At 45.9% G+C, this 18,158-nt stretch overlaps 1 long non-coding RNA gene across 1 annotated transcript; it reads left to right on the top strand.

Moving 5' to 3' along the window:
* The first annotated feature begins 10 nt into the window (after window positions 1-10).
* On the top strand, window positions 11-16,533 carry LOC143775040 (uncharacterized). Its single transcript, XR_013215580.1, has 3 exons — window positions 11-157; window positions 290-373; window positions 16,200-16,533. It is a non-coding gene; the product is annotated as an uncharacterized LOC143775040 (long non-coding RNA).
* The last annotated feature ends 1,625 nt before the right edge of the window (window positions 16,534-18,158 follow it).

The following is an 18,158-nucleotide window of genomic DNA, read 5'->3' as shown; positions in this document are numbered from 1 at the left end:
AGATAAAAATTACATTCACTACTGTTTTGAATCTAAAGCGCGGGCGCGTGTAAATGATTGCGTCACAATAGCGCCATCTGCTAGTGACAGTTGAGATTACGCGCAAACGAAAAGTGGGAACAGGTGAAACGCCCCGACACTAACGAAGTTACCTCAGGTAGCCGTACACATCGCCACCACGTATGACACGAACATCAACCACAATGAGAGAGTTAATAGAAATGTACGTTATCCCTTCATTATGTAGTTATTTATAAGAGGAGCCATTTTACATCTTTCCTGTCCGCAGGTAATTCAGTATTTCCATGGATAGCAATGGACAAAGCAAAAAAAAAAACCACAACCCAGAGAAGAGTTACCTGCATATAATGTGGCAAGTATTCCTGTCTGGTTCTGTCATGTGGAGTGGATAAGGTGTGTCGCCATGTTTTGTAACCTCACACAGCGTCTACTCTCGTTTCTGTTGTTTTCCTACGTTTCTGACAGAAAAGTGAATGTTTCTGAAGCTGGTAATTTCCTACATTTTCCTCACATATTGGGGCTGTTTTAGGTCCTTATAACATGCCATATGAGACCCCCCTCATAACTTGTCATATAAGAGACCACCCCTCATAACATGCCATATAAGAGACCACCCCTCATAACATGCCATGAGACCCCCTCATAAAATGCCATATAAGAGACCACCCCTCATAACTTGTCATATAAGAGACCCCCCTCATAACATGCCATATAAGAGACCCCCCCTCATAACATGCCACATGAGACCCCCCTCATAACTTGTCATATAAGAGACCCCCCTCAAAACATGCCATATAAGAGACCCCCCTCATAGCTTGCCATATAAGAGACCACCCTCATAACATGCCATATAAGACACCCCCCTCAACATGCCATATAAGAGACCCCCCTCATAACATGCCATATAAGAGACCACCCCTCATAATATTAGGGTTGAACAATTAATATAAATGTTCAATTCTCTAGTTGCCTACTCCTGGCCTAATGGATATATTGATCATGTGCACTAAAGAAATACACCAGACACAGTCAGCTGTAACTCTCCTTGATCAATGTGTGACTCAGCTCCAAGCAGGGTGGATTGATTTAAATCACGCCGATTTAAATCATGATTTAAATCACAAGATTTTTTTCTATTTAAATCGGATCGATTTAAATCATGATTTTAATCATGATTTAAATCACTGATTTAAATCAAAAGGTTTTTTTTAATATAAATCACGATTAAAATGAGAAGTGAGAGCAGTGCGCATGTGCGCCCATAGTTACACGGACGAAACTAGGGGCAACGATCTAACGCCAGGGTGAGGGGGGGACCCCAAAGTAATGTCTTAATTGTATAAACTATTAATAGCCTCCACATTTTGTTCATACTGCCCCTTTAATTCCACACTTCTAGCTTGGTTTCACTTTTGGTTTAGTTTCTTTTTCCATTCAGTTGACATGCCCAAACTTGTTGGATAGTCAGCATCCTACAGAAACCTCTGGAAGAGCATGGCATTGTGAATGTTACACATATACAGCCTTTATTCTACTGAGTTAAACAACTCAGCTTTATCTCATGATGGAAGAACCTTTGGATGGTAAAATATTTTCCTCAAAAAGCAGTTTATTGAAAAAAATCCGATTTAAATCAAAAAAATCCGATTTAAATCAAAAAAATCCGATTTTTTTGATTTTTTTAAAAAAACATTGATTTTTATCCACCCTGGCTCCAAGAAGGAATTTATTAGTCAAACACAATGTTATATATCTCCTGTAAGGGGGCTCGGTTAGCTCTAAAATGGGAGTGATCGGATGTATTCCATTGGTTAGTGGGTTGGGCATGAGCAAGTCCATGGGCGGATCCATGAGGTCATCAAGGTGGGTTGGTCCGTGAGGTCATCAGGATGGGTGTCGCTGTGGGTGGATCCATGAGGTCATCAGGATGGGCGTCATCTTGGATACCAGACCATGCGGCATGCTAAAACAGGAAATGGCGGCCATCTTCAGTGTCTTCATTGTTCATCTTGGATACCAGAGCACATGGCTCTGGTACAGGAGATGGCAGCCATCTTAAGTGTCTTACTTTGTCTGAGGAAAACTTATGTAAGGTTAAACAATACATGTTATAGGTTGCTTCCCTCAATTACCTTATGTGTTGAGGTTAATTAAGTATTTGATCTTATGGCTCTCCTCAACAGTCCCCCCTAAATACTTTATTAACCTTTTCTTTTATCTTGATCCCACCGTGGTTCTCTAACCCACCGATGTTAAGTGTTATTATGACATCAGAAGCTTCATGACAATATGGATGCTATAGACACCAGAGAATGTGTGACCGATTATGGGTATACTGCGGAGGTATATCGGAGCGTGTTACCAGTGTCCTCGGGACTTCCCAACCTGCTGGATCTATTACTCTCCTGTTGTGAAATTGGATTCTGGGCTCCCCCGGTGGCCACTTGTGGAATTGTACTTGTGTGCATCATCCCCTCTGTTCACCTGCTCCTATCAGGATGTGGGAGTCGCTATATAACCTTGCTCCTCTGTCAGTTTCTTGCCGGTCAACAATGTAATCAGAAGCCTTCTGTGCTTGTTCCTGCTACTAGACAACTCCCAGCTAAGTTGGACTTTTGTCATTGTGTGTTTTTGCATTTTGTTCCTGTTCACAGCTGCTGTTTCGTTACTGTGTCTGGAAAGCTCTTGTGATCGGAAATTGCCACTCTGGTGTTATGAGTTAATGCTAGAGTCTTAAAGGAATTTCTGGATGGTGTTTTGATAGGGTTTTCTGCTGACCATGAAAGTGTCCTTTCTGTCTTCCTGCTATCTAGAAAGCGGACCTCGATTTTGCTAAACCTATTTTCATACTACGTTTGTCATTTCATCTAAAATCACCGCCAATATATGTGGGGGCCTCTGTCTGCCTTTTGGGAAAATTTCTCTAGAGGTGAGCCAGGACTGTCTTTTCCTCTGCTAGGATTAGGTAGTTCTCCGGCTGGCGCTGGGCATCTAGGGTTAAAAAACGTAGGCATGCTACCCGGCCCCTTCTAGTTGTGCGGCAGGTTTAGTTCATGGTCAGTATAGTTTCCATCTTCCAAGAGCTAGTTCTCATATATGCTGGGCTATGTTCTCTCGCCATTGAGAATCATGACAGTTTGACCGGCCCAAAGAAGGGTTAAATTACTGGCTGAGAAAGGAGAGAAAAAAGAAGTCTGCTACAATTTTTTTTTTTTTTTTTTTTTCCTCTAGTTCTGAGTGTGCTCTTAATTGAATCACTTGCTAGTCTGCCTATACTGCAGCCTTCCTCTCTTTCTCTCCTTCTAATCCTTGAATGGCTCTGTGTTCACCTGTTTCAAATGGATCTTCAGAGTGTAGCTACAGGTTTGAATAATCTCGCCACAAAGGTACAAAATTTGCAAGATTTTTTTGTTCATGCACCTATGTCTGAGCCTAGAATTCCTTTGCCTGAATTCTTCTCGGGGAATAGATCTCACTTTCAAAATTTTAAAAATAATTGCAAATTGTTTTTGTCCCTGAAGTCTCGCTCTGCCGGAGACCCTGCACAGCAGGTCAGGATTGTAATTTCCTTGCTCCGGGGCGACCCTCAAGACTGGGCTTTTGCATTGGCACCAGGGGATCCTGCGTTGCTCAATGTGGATGCGTTTTTTCTGGCCTTGGGGTTGCTTTATGAGGAACCTCATTTAGAGCTTCAGGCGGAAAAGGCCTTGATGTCCTTGTCTCAGGGGCAAGATGAAGCTGAAATATACTGCCAAAAATTCCGCAAATGGTCTGTGCTTACTCAGTGGAATGAGTGCGCCCTGGCGGCGATTTTCAGAGAAGGTCTCTCTGATGCCATTAAGGATGTTATGGTGGGGTTCCCTGTGCCTGCGAGTCTGAATGAGTCCATGACGATGGCTATTCAGATCGATAGGCGTCTGCGGGAGCGCAAACCTGTGCACCATTTGGCGGTGTCTACTGAGAAAACGCCAGAAAATATGCAATGTGATAGAATTCTGTCCAGAAGCGAGCGGCAGAATTTTAGACGAAAAAATGGGTTGTGCTTCTATTGTGGTGATTCAACTCATGTTATATCAGCATGCTTTAAGCGTACTAAGAAGCCTGACAAGTCTGTTTCAATTAGCACTTTACAGTCTAAGTTTATTCTATCTGTGACCCTGATTTGTTCTTTGTCATCTATTACCGCGGACGCCTATGTCGACTCTGGCGCTGCTTTGAGTCTTATGGATTGGTCCTTTGCCAAACGCTGTGGGTATGATTTGGAGCCACTGGAGGCTCCGATACCTCTGAAAGGGATTGACTCCACCCCATTGGCTAGTAATAAACCACAATACTGGACACAAGTGACTATGCGTGTTAATCCGGATCACCAGGAGGTTATTCGCTTTCTGGTGCTGTATAATCTACATGATGTTTTGGTGCTGGGATTGCCATGGCTGCAATCTCATAACCCAGTCCTCGACTGGAGAGCTATGTCTGTGTTAAGCTGGGGATGTAAAGGAACTCATGGGGACGTACCTTTGGTTTCCATTTCATCATCTATTCCCTCTGAGATTCCTGAATTCTTGTCTGACTTTCGTGACGTTTTTGAAGAACCCAAGGTTGGTTCACTACCTCCGCACCGGGAGTGCGATTGTGCCATAGACTTGATTCCGGGTAGTAAATACCCTAAGGGTCGTTTATTTAATCTGTCTGTGCCTGAACACGCTGCTATGCGAGAATATATAAAGGAGTCCTTGGAAAAGGGACATATTCGTCCTTCGTCATCTCCCTTAGGAGCCGGTTTTTTCTTTGTGTCTAAGAAAGACGGCTCTTTGAGGCCGTGTATTGATTATCGACTTTTGAATAAAATCACGGTTAAATATCAATATCCGTTACCACTGCTTACTGATTTGTTTGCTCGTATAAAGGGGGCCAAGTGGTTCTCTAAGATTGATCTCCGTGGGGCGTATAATTTGGTGCGAATCAAGCAGGGGGATGAGTGGAAAACCGCATTTAATACGCCCGAGGGCCATTTTGAGTATTTGGTGATGCCTTTTGGTCTTTCAAATGCCCCTTCAGTCTTCCAGTCCTTTATGCATGACATTTTCCGCGATTATTTGGATAAATTTATGATTGTGTATCTGGATGATATTCTGATTTTTTCGGATGACTGGGACTCTCATGTCCAGCAGGTCAGGAGGGTTTTTCAGGTTTTGCGGTCTAATTCCTTGTGTGTGAAGGGTTCTAAGTGTGTTTTTGGGGTTCAAAAGATTTCTTTCTTGGGATACATTTTTTCCCCCTCTTCCATCGAGATGGATCCTGTCAAGGTTCAGGCTATTGGTGATTGGACGCAACCCTCTTCTCTTAAGAGTCTTCAGAAATTTTTGGGCTTTGCTAACTTTTATCGTCGATTTATTGCTGGTTTTTCTGATGTTGTAAAACCATTGACTGATTTGACTAAGAAGGGTGCTGATGTTGCTGATTGGTCCCCTGATGCTGTGGAGGCCTTTCGGGAGCTCAAGCGCCGCTTTTCTTCCGCCCCAGTGTTGCGTCAGCCTGATGTTGCTCTTCCTTTTCAGGTTGAGGTCGACGCTTCTGAAATCGGAGCTGGGGCGGTGTTGTCGCAGAGAAGTTCCGACTGCTCCGTGATGAGACCTTGTGCTTTTTTTTCCCGTAAATTTTCGCCCGCCGAGCGGAATTATGATATTGGGAATCGGGAGCTTTTGGCCATGAAGTGGGCTTTTGAGGAGTGGCGTCACTGGCTTGAGGGGGCCAGACATCAGGTGGTGGTATTGACTGACCACAAAAATTTAATTTACCTTGAGTCTGCCAGGCGCCTGAATCCTAGACAGGCGCGCTGGTCGTTGTTTTTCTCTCGGTTTAATTTTGTGGTGTCGTACCTACCGGGTTCTAAGAATGTTAAGGCGGATGCCCTTTCTAGGAGTTTTGAGCCTGACTCCCCTGGTAATTCTGAGCCCACAGGTATCCTTAAAGATGGAGTGATATTGTCTGCCGTTTCTCCAGACCTGCGGCGGGCCTTGCAGGAGTTTCAGGCGGATAGACCTGATCGTTGCCCACCTGGTAGACTGTTTGTTCCTGATGATTGGACCAGTAGAGTCATCTCTGAGGTTCATTCTTCTGCGTTGGCAGGTCATCCTGGAATCTTTGGTACCAGGGATTTGGTGGCAAGGTCCTTCTGGTGGCCTTCCCTGTCACGAGATGTGCGAGGCTTTGTGCAGTCTTGTGACGTTTGTGCTCGGGCCAAGCCTTGTTGTTCTCGGGCTAGTGGATTGTTGTTGCCCTTGCCTATCCCGAAGAGGCCTTGGACGCACATCTCGATGGATTTTATTTCGGATCTGCCTGTTTCTCAGAAGATGTCTGTCATCTGGGTGGTGTGTGACCGTTTCTCTAAGATGGTCCATCTGGTTCCCTTGCCTAAGTTGCCTTCTTCTTCCGAGTTGGTTCCTCTGTTTTTTCAAAATGTTGTTCGTTTGCATGGTATTCCTGAGAATATCGTTTCTGACAGAGGGACCCAATTCGTGTCTAGATTTTGGCGGGCATTCTGTGCTAGGATGGGCATAGATTTGTCTTTTTCGTCTGCTTTCCATCCTCAGACTAATGGCCAGACCGAGCGGACTAATCAGACCTTGGAGACATATTTGAGGTGTTTTGTGTCTGCGGATCAGGATGATTGGGTTGCTTTTTTGCCTTTGGCGGAGTTCGCCCTCAATAATCGGGCCAGCTCTGCCACCTTGGTGTCCCCGTTTTTCTGTAATTTGGGGTTTCATCCTCGATTTTCCTCCGGTCAAGTGGAATCTTCGGATTGTCCTGGAGTGGATGCTGTGGTGGAGAGGTTGCATCAGATTTGGGGGCAGGTGGTGGACAATTTGAAGTTGTCCCAGGAGAAGACTCAGCTTTTTGCCAACCGCCGTCGTCGTGTTGGTCCTCGGCTTTGTGTTGGGGACTTGGTGTGGTTGTCTTCTCGTTTTGTCCCTATGAGGGTTTCTTCTCCTAAGTTTAAGCCTCGGTTCATCGGCCCGTACAAGATATTGGAGATTCTTAACCCTGTGTCCTTCCGTTTGGACCTCCCTGCATCCTTTTCGATTCATAATGTTTTTCATCGGTCATTGTTGCGCAGGTATGAGGTACCGGTTGTGCCTTCCGTTGAGCCTCCTGCTCCGGTGTTGGTTGAGGGTGAGTTGGAGTACGTTGTGGAAAAGATCTTAGACTCTCGTGTTTCCAGACGGAGACTCCAGTATCTGGTCAAATGGAAGGGATACGGTCAGGAGGATAATTCTTGGGTCACTGCCTCTGATGTTCATGCCTCCGATCTTGTCCGTGCCTTTCATAGGGCTCATCCTGATCGCCCTGGTGGTTCTGGTGAGGGTTCGGTGCCCCCTCCTTGAGGGGGGGGTACTGTTGTGAAATTGGATTCTGGGCTCCCCCGGTGGCCACTTGTGGAATTGTACTTGTGTGCATCATCCCCTCTGTTCACCTGCTCCTATCAGGATGTGGGAGTCGCTATATAACCTTGCTCCTCTGTCAGTTTCTTGCCGGTCAACAATGTAATCAGAAGCCTTCTGTGCTTGTTCCTGCTACTAGACAACTCCCAGCTAAGTTGGACTTTTGTCCTTGTGTGTTTTTGCATTTTGTTCCTGTTCACAGCTGCTGTTTCGTTACTGTGTCTGGAAAGCTCTTGTGATCGGAAATTGCCACTCTGGTGTTATGAGTTAATGCTAGAGTCTTAAAGGAATTTCTGGATGGTGTTTTGATAGGGTTTTCTGCTGACCATGAAAGTGTCCTTTCTGTCTTCCTGCTATCTAGAAAGCGGACCTCGATTTTGCTAAACCTATTTTCATACTACGTTTGTCATTTCATCTAAAATCACCGCCAATATATGTGGGGGCCTCTGTCTGCCTTTTGGGAAAATTTCTCTAGAGGTGAGCCAGGACTGTCTTTTCCTCTGCTAGGATTAGGTAGTTCTCCGGCTGGCGCTGGGCATCTAGGGTTAAAAAACGTAGGCATGCTACCCGGCCACTTCTAGTTGTGCGGCAGGTTTAGTTCATGGTCAGTATAGTTTCCATCTTCCAAGAGCTAGTTCTCATATATGCTGGGCTATGTTCTCTCGCCATTGAGAATCATGACACTCTCCAATCTCCCATCTCCATGGTTACATAAAATACACATGTGCGACTAACCCTGTTGTACACATCCTAGATCTGACCGTCTTGCCCGGGAGGGGGGAATTGGAGTTTTCACCAGTTTGAGACAAGTTTTCCCTTGTGGAAAACCTCCCTTTGTAGCTGGACTTTGACAAGCAGGTCAGATCCTACTCTGTCCCTAACTGTCTAACAAATTTACAATGTGAGAGATGGATCCAGGAGGCGCTCAGCAACCCTGACTGAAGTAGGAGTAGTCAGGAGCACTTGGAAAGGGACCCTTAAATCTCGACTCCAGGAATGTCTTTTCTGATGAACTTCTTTTCCAGCATGTAGTCACCAGGTTAGAAAGTACGGGTACCTTCACTGGAATCTGGACCTGGAATGGATGATAAAACTTGTACATGTGTTACTGACAGTTCTTTAGCAACAACAATTACATAATTTACAAGAGTATCACTTCCCAAGGCTAGCTGTTGTGGAAAATATTGACCCAATCTCGGAGGCCCCCCAAAAAGAATCTCGTATGGTGTGAGTTTAGTGGGACCCCTTGGAGTGTTTCTGACTGAGTATAAGGCAACGTGCAAAATGTCTGTCCAAGTCTGACCTCCTAACTGGCTTTCAGTATTTTATTTTTGAAGGTGCCATTCAGTGTTTCTACTTTCCCACTGCTGTGTAGGTGATATGGAGTATGTAAACCCAAATCAGCTCCCACCAATGTCCATAGTTCCTTAGTCAGTGCTGCAGTGAACGCAGGTCCTTGGTCACTCTCAATTACCTCTGGGACCCCATATCTGCATACTACTTCAGTCACCAGTCTCTTAACAGTCACTCTGGCAGTCATGTTGGTTACTGGATAGGCTTCGGGCCATCCTGAGAACATGTCAGTCACTACCAGTACATACTCGCACTTCCCTACTTTTGGCATTTGAATGTGGTCAATCTGAATTTTCTGAAAGGGATAAAGTGGTTTAGCCAAATGTTTCTGAGTAACTTTCTGAGGTGGTGCTGGATTGCATGTTGCTCACACAAGGCAGGACTTGAAATAATTTTGGGTGACAGTAGAGATCCCAGGTGCCATATAAATCTTCCAAATTAGGTCATTCATCTGATTCTTGCCTCTGTGGGTGATAACGTGTGCCCATTCTGTCACTGAGGGGTACAGATTACGGGGTAGACCTTTGTGTTCACCCTCCAGACTCCATCTTCATCCTTTTTTAGCTCCTCCTTCTTGCCATGACTTCTTTTCATCATCTGATGTCTTGTCTTGATGTAGATGGATAATCCTCATAAGAGAGGCTTTAGTCCCTTCTTAAGTGTCTTGTGACACGTACACCGCTGCTTTCTCTTTCCTAAATGGATCCACAGCATAGGTTTTTTTCTGTTTTGTCAGCAAAGAAGTTCCCCCTTGCTTCTGGAGAATCCAGTCTCCCGTGAGCTTTGATCTTGATTACTGAAACCTCCAAAGGTAGATCTAGAGCGGCCACAAGTTCTTGTATGATAGCAGCATGTTTTACAGGAGTTCCACTGGACGTTAGGTATCCTCTGGCTGCCCAGATACTGCCGAAGTCATGAGCCACTCCAAAAGCGTATCTTGAATCCGTATAGATGTTGACCACCTTCTCCGTTGCTTCCTGACAAGCCAGCGTCAAAGCTTTAAGTTCCGCTTCTTGTTCAGACATGTGCGGTGGTAGCGATCCAGCTGAGATGATCAGGTCATGTGTAACCACGGCATATCCCGTATGGAACCTTCCTGTTTTATCTGCAAATCTGGAACCATCAGTGAAGAACGTCACGTCAGCATGTGGGAGTGGGTCTTCAGACACGTTTTTCTGGGAGGCTACTTCTTCATGCATTTGTTCAAGACAGTCATGAACCTCTGAGTGTGTAGAGGCATCTTCTCCGAGAGCATCAGTATCATCCACATCCCCCCTGGAAAGAGGAAGTAGCGTGGACAGTTTGAAGATGCTGCAGCGGACAAGAGTGACATTATCCGGAACCAAGAGCCAACATTGGAGTCTCATATGATGCTGCACCAACAGATGTTTAGGTTCCAACAATAGCAATTATGTCGTGTGGAGCCATTAAGAGAACTGGATGTCCTCAGATGATATCAGGATTTGGGATTCAAAGAGCTGGTGCAGACTGTATGGCCTGTTTAAGAGCGTAGAAAGCTTCCACGGATTTAGTACATAGTGGAAACGCTGACGTCTTGAGGTCATCGTACAATGGCTGCATCAGCTTTGAGGCATCTGGAAACCTTTGGCAACAATAATAATTGATAGGTCAGCCAACTCATCCGAGGCCCTTGTCTTAGGTTCTTGGCAGAACTCAACACCAGAGTCCCATGTCTCGTCATGCTCCTGTAGAAAGGCATTGGCTGTTTTTCTGGATCTGGAACTTGGTTCAAAAGAGTAGCAGCTTGCTGGGGTGTAAACTTGACATAGATGGCGGGCTCCTCAGACATGAGCATTGGCACTGTTGGCGGTGGCACCTGAGGCGGGAGTAGAGATGGCACCGGGAGTGCAGATGTAGTCCCTTGTGTATGAGGACCCGGAGGAGGTAACAGTCCTGGAATGAGGGGCTCTATTTGGGCAGCTCCAGTATCATGATGTGGGCTCCAGGTGACGCAGGCAGTCTTAAAAGCTTTTAACAGTCCTGTCCTCATTAATGCGAGTTATTGCTGCATGAAGTTGCTGAGCACTAACGTCTGGATGAATAGGGTCATAAGTAGGGGTCACAGTGTGTATGATCATTCTACATGGAAGATTGCCAGCTTTAGTCACCGCTATGTCCCCAACAGCTATCTGACCACGTGACTCAACAATGATATGACTGTCAGCTTGAATAGTCGCCCCTCCTGCTTCCACTATAGCTCTAGCTACACCTCCATTGTGCTCTAACCGAGAATTGGCAGCATTAACAATAGCGTCTGTCTCCATTGTTATGTCACCCTTTCCCACCACTAACAAGGGTCCCTCAGGAAGTTCTTTTTCAAAAATAGGTTGCCAACATTCCCTCCCCTTTGTGCTTCCTGTGCTATTGGTATCCCCCTCCCACATTGAGCCCCCCCTTGATACAGTCGCCACCGTCCCATACAGGTGTGCGCTTGGCTGCGAGACAGCCTGTGAGGTACTGGGCATATGTAGGCTGCGTGAGAGTGCTGTTGTGGAAGCATTGGGAGGAGAGGCCGCTGCTTGGAGCATCTCATGTGGGTGTGCGGCTAAATTGGCATTGGAAGTGATAGTAGAAAGGGTAGGTGCTGGGGACGATCCAGGTGGGAGGACTGCTGGATTCACAACAGGAGTGATAGGGGAAAGGGTTGGTGCCCCATTGGAAACACTGAGATAGGAAACATGGGTAAAGCCTTTTTATTTCCTGAAGGAATATAGTATTGGCCATCAGTGGTCATTACTGGGTAACAAGGATTTAGCGAAGTGGTGTGTAGCCTTAGTCTGAGATGTTCACCACCAGAACCAGCACATTCGCCATCCACAACATGGCCGCCGTCAGAATTATATTTACCACCAACAAGATGGCCGCCATCAGAATTATATTTACCACCAACAAGATGGCCGCCATCAGAATTATATTTACCACCAACAAGATGGCCGCCATCAGAATTATATTTACCACCAACAAGATGGCCGCCATCAGAATTATATTTACCACCAACAAAATGGCTGCCATCAGAATTATATTTACCACCAACAAGATGGCCGCCATCAGAATTGTATTTACCACCAACAAGATGGCCGCCATTACATTTAGCACATGGCTCTGGGCCACCATTTTGGCTGCTATCACATTTAACACATTCGCCATTAACAAAATGGCCGCCATTACATTTACCACATGGCTCTGGGCCACCATTTTGGCTGCTATCACATTTAACACATTCGCCATTAACAAAATGGTTTTGTAATACACAACTCAAAACTCTATTCTTTCTATTCCTTTTCTCTTCTACCCAATTTCCAATTTTTCCTTTTTTTTTTTTTTTTTATATACAGACTTTCAGAGACTCTTTCTCCTGCCCTAGCAATAGACAACAATCCATTATCTTCTAGGATACCTTTTCTTTCTTTCAAGACAAGCTTACACTCCAGGGGCTGTAACCATCCCCCCTTCTGGCATTCCACACAATTTCCACTAGTGTGCATGAGTCTAACTTGCCATCTGAATTTGGCTTAGTGCCTATACGGCAGAACTGCATTAATTTCTCCATCTTTCTATAGATACACAGTATATATATATCTATCTATCAAGATAACAAACACCAAACAAACAATAAGACGGGGGAGATGACTCAAACCTGAGATTCTAAAGGGAACTGAGTCTGCAGTACTCAGTTCCTATTCCTTCTTGTCACGTGGTCCCTGTCTGACTTCCGTGCTCCGTACTTTACAAACCAATTATTCCCTACTTTGTCAAATTGCTCCCTAACTTACCGGTCCCCGTGCAGAGTCAATTACTCGATGTCACGGGGCAAAAAAAGAAAAACTATAAATTTAATTGGCCCAAACTGAGCCAATTGCTCCAAGTTTCAATGAGCCGCTACACAATTTATTATGCCCGAACTGAGCCAATTGCTCCAAGATTTACCGGGCCCCCCTAGGCCGAGTCAATTACTCCAGGTCCTAGTCTCTCTTGTACAGAAGTGAAAATCTTATCACAGGCGACAACCGTATACCACAGACAAAAATTATTTTTCTACACTTGCTTGCTTTCCTTCCCTAAAAAAAAACAAACTTGTTTTTCCCGTCCTACCACATGCTTTTCTTTCTGTAAACACTTGATTATTCCTTCCTAGAAACCTGTCCTGTTCCAAACACAATGCTTCTCCTAACTACCAGTGTAAAAACCCGTTTTTCCTGTTTTATCACTTGCCTCTAGCCCTCTGTAAACACTTTTTTTTTTTTTTTTTTTTTCTTTCTTAGAAACCTGCTTTGACTGTCCTTACACAATACTTCTCTTTAACTACTTACTAGTCATCTCCCCTCTTCACAACATGTAACAGGCAGTAGGCAACTAAAACATGTGACGGTTCTTGCAATTAAATGACCAGCAGCGGAGATACCCTTTCTGCCGTCTTACAGATACCAAGAAAACCGGACACGGTCAGGCAATCTGCACGGGATACCCCGAAGGACACAGGTAGAGACTACAGATTATAAAAAAAATCAGCACTTACCGTGTTCTGTTAAAGAGGTGATCAGTCTCCAGATTCGGGGTACTCAGTGCATCCAGCCGTTCCACCCGCCGGTTTTACAGGGTTCAGGGCTCTCCTCTGCTGGCCCCACGTTGGGCGGCCAAATATTAGGGTTGAACAATTAATATAAATGTTCAATTCTCTAGTTGCCTACTCCTGGCCTAATGGATATATTGATCATGTGCACTAAAGAAATACACCAGACACAGTCAGCTGTAACTCTCCTTGATCAATGTGTGGCTCAGCTCCAAGAAGGGATTTATTAGTCAAACACAATGTTATATATCTCCTGTAAGGGGGCTCGGTTAGCTCTAAAATGGGAGTGATCGGATGTATTCCATTGGTTAGTGGGTTGAGCATGAGCAAGTCCATGGGCGGATCCATGAGGTCATCAAGGTGGGTTGGTCCGTGAGGTCATCAGGATGGGCGTCGCTGTGGGTGGATCCATGAGGTCATCAGGATGGGCGTCATCTTGGATACCAGACCATGCGGCATGCTAAAACAGGAAATGGCGGCCATCTTCAGTGTCTTCATTGTTCATCTTGGATACCAGAGCACATGGCTCTGGTACAGGAGATGGCAGCCATCTTAAGTGTCTTACTTTGTCTGAGGAAAACTTATGTAAGGTTAAACAATACATGTTATAGGTTGCTTCCCTCAATTACCTTATGTGTTGAGGTTAATTAAGTATTTGATCTTATGGCTCTCCTCAACAATAACATGCCATATAAGAGACCCCCTCATAACATGCCACATAAGAGACCCCCATCATAACATGGCATATAAGAGACCACCCCTCATAAATGCCATATAAGAGACCCCCCATAACATGCCATATAAGAGACCACCCCTCATAACTTGCCGTATGAGACCACCCCTCATAATGTATTATATAAAGTCACTCACATAACATACCATATAGAGACCCCCTTGTAACTTACCATATAGAGACGACCTCATAATTTATCATATAGAGACCCCCTCTTATTTACCATATAGACCCTCTCGTAGCTTGCCATGTTGAGACCCCCTCTTATTTACCGTATAGACCCCCCTCGTAGCTTGCCATGTAGAGACCCCCTCGGACCTCGCCCTGTAGGGACCCCCTTTCGTAACTCGCCCTATAGGGTCCCCCGCTCGTTCCTCACTCTATAGGGACCCCCTCGTAACTCTCCCTGTAGGGACCCCCTAGTAACTCGCCCTGTAGGGACCCCTCCTCTCGTAACTCGCCCTGTAGGGACCCCTCCCCTCGTAACTCGCCCTGTAGGGACCCCTCCCCTCGTAACTCACCCTGTAGGGACCCCCCCTCGTAACTCGCCCTGTAGGGACCCCCTCGTAACTCGCCCTGTAGGGACCCCCCCTCCTACCTCACCCTGTAGGGACCCCCCTCGTAACTCGCCCTGTAGGGACCCCCCATTTGTAACTCGCCCTGTAGGGACCCCTCCTCTCGTAACTCGCCCTGTAGGGACCCCTCCCCTCGTAACTCGCCCTGTAGGGACCCCTCCCCTCGTAACTCGCCCTGTAGGGACCCCCTCGTAACTCGCCCTGTAGGGACCCCCCCTCCTACCTCACCCTGTAGGGACCCCCCTCGTAACTCGCCCTTTAGGGACCCCCCATTTGTAACTCGCCCTGTAGGGACCCCCCCTCGTAACTCGCCCTGTAGGGACCCCTCCTCTCGTTACTCGCCCTGTAAGGACCCCCTCTTAACTCGCTTTAACGCTGTTGGGTTTATACCTTGTTTCTTCGGCATTACTCTGCATGTCTCTGCTTTAACCCTTTGCTCCTCTCCCTGTAACTTGCAGGGATACTGTAGTCTGCTTCCTGTATGGATGCTGCTCAGTTTCCTGTGCCGTTGCGTAGCTGTACATGTGCTGTGATGTCTTTGCTCTGCTGCATGACCTGCTGCATGACCTCCCGCATGTGCGGTCCCTGGCTATGGAAGCTATCCGCGGGTTGCAAGGTCTTCTGCAGTTGGTGCATGACTTTCCACGTGTGTTCAGGCTAGCAGTCGCTGCCAGGTGCCCTAAGCCACAGTTCCTGTGCTGTAATGGTTTCTGTTTGTGTTTAGGGTGCGCTCAGCCACACCTACCCTGCTTTTATTAGGGTTTGTGTGTGCACCTGTGTTGCTTTCCTCAGCCTATCGCTGAGGGGCAGCACCTATATAAACTCTCTCTTGCCTGTTGGGCGTTGCCGGAGCATTGCGTTTCTGAGTCTTGCCTTGTGTGTGATAGCCAGCTACTGTTCTGTCTGTAGTATGTTCTGGGAGAACCGTTACCTGTTTTCTGCCTGTTCTGGGGGCAGAATACCCAGAACTGTAAGGGTAAGTTCATACAGGGTGTTTTTGTTGTGTTTTTTATGCTAATTTTCAGCTGCTTTTTATAATACCAGCAAAGCCTATGAGATTTCAGAAATCTCATGCACACACATTTTTTTTTTTGTTTGATCAGTATTTTGTGCTTTGCTGTGCTTTTTGGACATAGAGCATGTCACTTCTTTCAGCGTTTTTGCTGTGTTTTTTCACCCAGGTATCATTATTTGCTTCTGAAAATCCAAGGACATTAGCATGGACAAAGAGAAAAAAAATTGCACCAAAAAAAATCACCAAATATGCAACAAAAACGCATCTAAACCTGCATTTTGACGCAGCTTCTTTCCTGCCAAGATGATCAGGTTTTGCTGCAGCAAAAACGCCCTGTGTGAGCTTACCCTTAGTATCTTGTTTCTCAGCCTGTTCTGGGGGCAGAGTACCCAGATTCGCCTATCCTGGAGGCTGCATATCCAGTACCTGACCCTGTCTAAACTTTGTCCTGTGTTTTGTTCCTAAGGTCCTTCTGTGTCTGACACCCCGTACCCAGTCACTGTGAACTTCCTGGGCTCATCTTTCTAAAATGTACTCCAGTGTTCTTGCTGAGCTTATACTACGCTGTGCTAACTCCATCCGGCCCAGTCCGGCGGTGCTTGCACCATCCCGCTTGAGTTCCTTCCTAGGTCCGATGCCCGGAGCCTGACTGCCATAGCTAGGAACATGCTACCATCGCTGCCTGGTCCTGTGCCACATCAGTGTCCCAGATGTCCTGATATAACCGATGTCTTGGGCTGCCACGCCTGTGTCCCAGCTGATGACCTGGGCTGCCACGCTTGTGTCCCAGATGTCCTGCCTGTGTCCCGAGGTTCCACCGGTACCTTGGGGGCCACCTTGTGATGACGTCTATCTGGGATCGGTGTCTGATGTTCTCCTGCTGAGCCGGTGCTACGCCTGAGAGGCTGTCCTAGTATGCCCGTGGCAGATAACCCTGGACTGCATCAACCCATGATGTCCTCCTGCCTTCGTCTGTCATCCTGAGACGTGTACCCTTCCTTGATGTGTGGAATCGGGATCCTGACATCTTTATGTTTTGTTTATGCACTGTGTTCATTTAAGTAAACTTTGTTTCTTCATACCTGAAGTTGTGCGGTGTAATCTAGTTCTGCATATCGCCATCTTGTCCACATGCTCAGCTGCCACAGACCCTGCTCGCTGCCCTTCCCTAGTCTGGGTAGGTCCAGGTTACTCTGTGGTCCAGTGGGTCCACATTCCGTTCCCACTTGGGACACACACCCACGTCGTCATGGTCTGGCGTCGGCTCGGCCACATCTGCGATCGTAGTCCTTAATACTCGCCCTGTAGGGACCCCCCCTTGTAACTCACAGGCTCAGCAGCTGTGCCTGTCCTTGCAGCACGGCTATCAGCTGTGTCACATAGCTGGCACCCAAAAGTAACTGATCTGATTGTATAAGTTTAGCCTCCTAAATGGCTCTTGGAAGTAGGGGAGGAAAACACAATGTACAGTCGGCATGGATTTACATGAAATCACATCCATTTTACTTGAAATGGCCATATAGTGCAGTTGGCCTTGTGTTGCTGAAACTCTACTCACTGTAATAGCCTAGGGGCTGGAAGACCCCAATGGTGGATGGGACAATCCGAGCCATGACTTATGGCCAAGAAGTGACTGGTCCATTATTCTGGTGTTTTCTGCTATGAAGACGCTCTGTACTTTACAATGCAAGTCAAGGGGAAATCTCAAGACACCCTTTTAGACAACTTGATGTTTCTAAGAGCGTCTTTCCTTATATTAAAAAAAAAAAAAAAAAGCCTACTTTTTTTTTTCATTATTCATTGATGTGGAAAAAAGCAACAATTCAAAAAAGTCAGTAAAAAAGCATCACAAGAACCATGGGAAAACCCTCCAAAAAGCCAGTGGCTTAAAACCCTCAGAAAAGAACTCAGGAAATGACGGAAAATAGTCACTTTAGGAAAATGAATACTAGAGTTTCTTAAAGCGTTTTCTGCTCGAAAATTTGTCGGGTTCGATTGAAAATAAATAAAATATGTCATGTATGACGCCTATAGCTTAAGACTAGGTTCCCGCGATGAGCTTTTAGTGCTTTTGTGACACTACGTATTTTTGCTGTGTCAAAAAACGCAACATCTTACAGTTCCAGCAAAGTTGATGGGATTTATAGAAGTAGAAACTAACCTGTGTTGCGTGTTTCAAATCTGCAGCATGTCAATTTCTCTTGCTGATAACGCTGAGTTTTCTCTGCGGCTTTTCCCCATAGACTTGCATTAGATGTGGCAAGCCGCATGTAAAAAACGCACATGTGTTTTTACTACACTTACGCAGTGGAAATACTTAAAAAATGCATGTAAGCCACACCTAAATTTTTGTCAAAAGGAAAGTAACAGAAAGCATCAATAACAAAGCAGCTTTATTTACAGCATGACACACCAGAGAGACAAA

This window comes from Ranitomeya variabilis, chromosome 1 (genome assembly GCF_051348905.1).
Source record: "Ranitomeya variabilis isolate aRanVar5 chromosome 1, aRanVar5.hap1, whole genome shotgun sequence".
NCBI classification, from domain to species: Eukaryota; Metazoa; Chordata; class Amphibia; order Anura; family Dendrobatidae; genus Ranitomeya; species Ranitomeya variabilis.
This window is presented reverse-complemented; position numbering and strand designations above follow the sequence as displayed.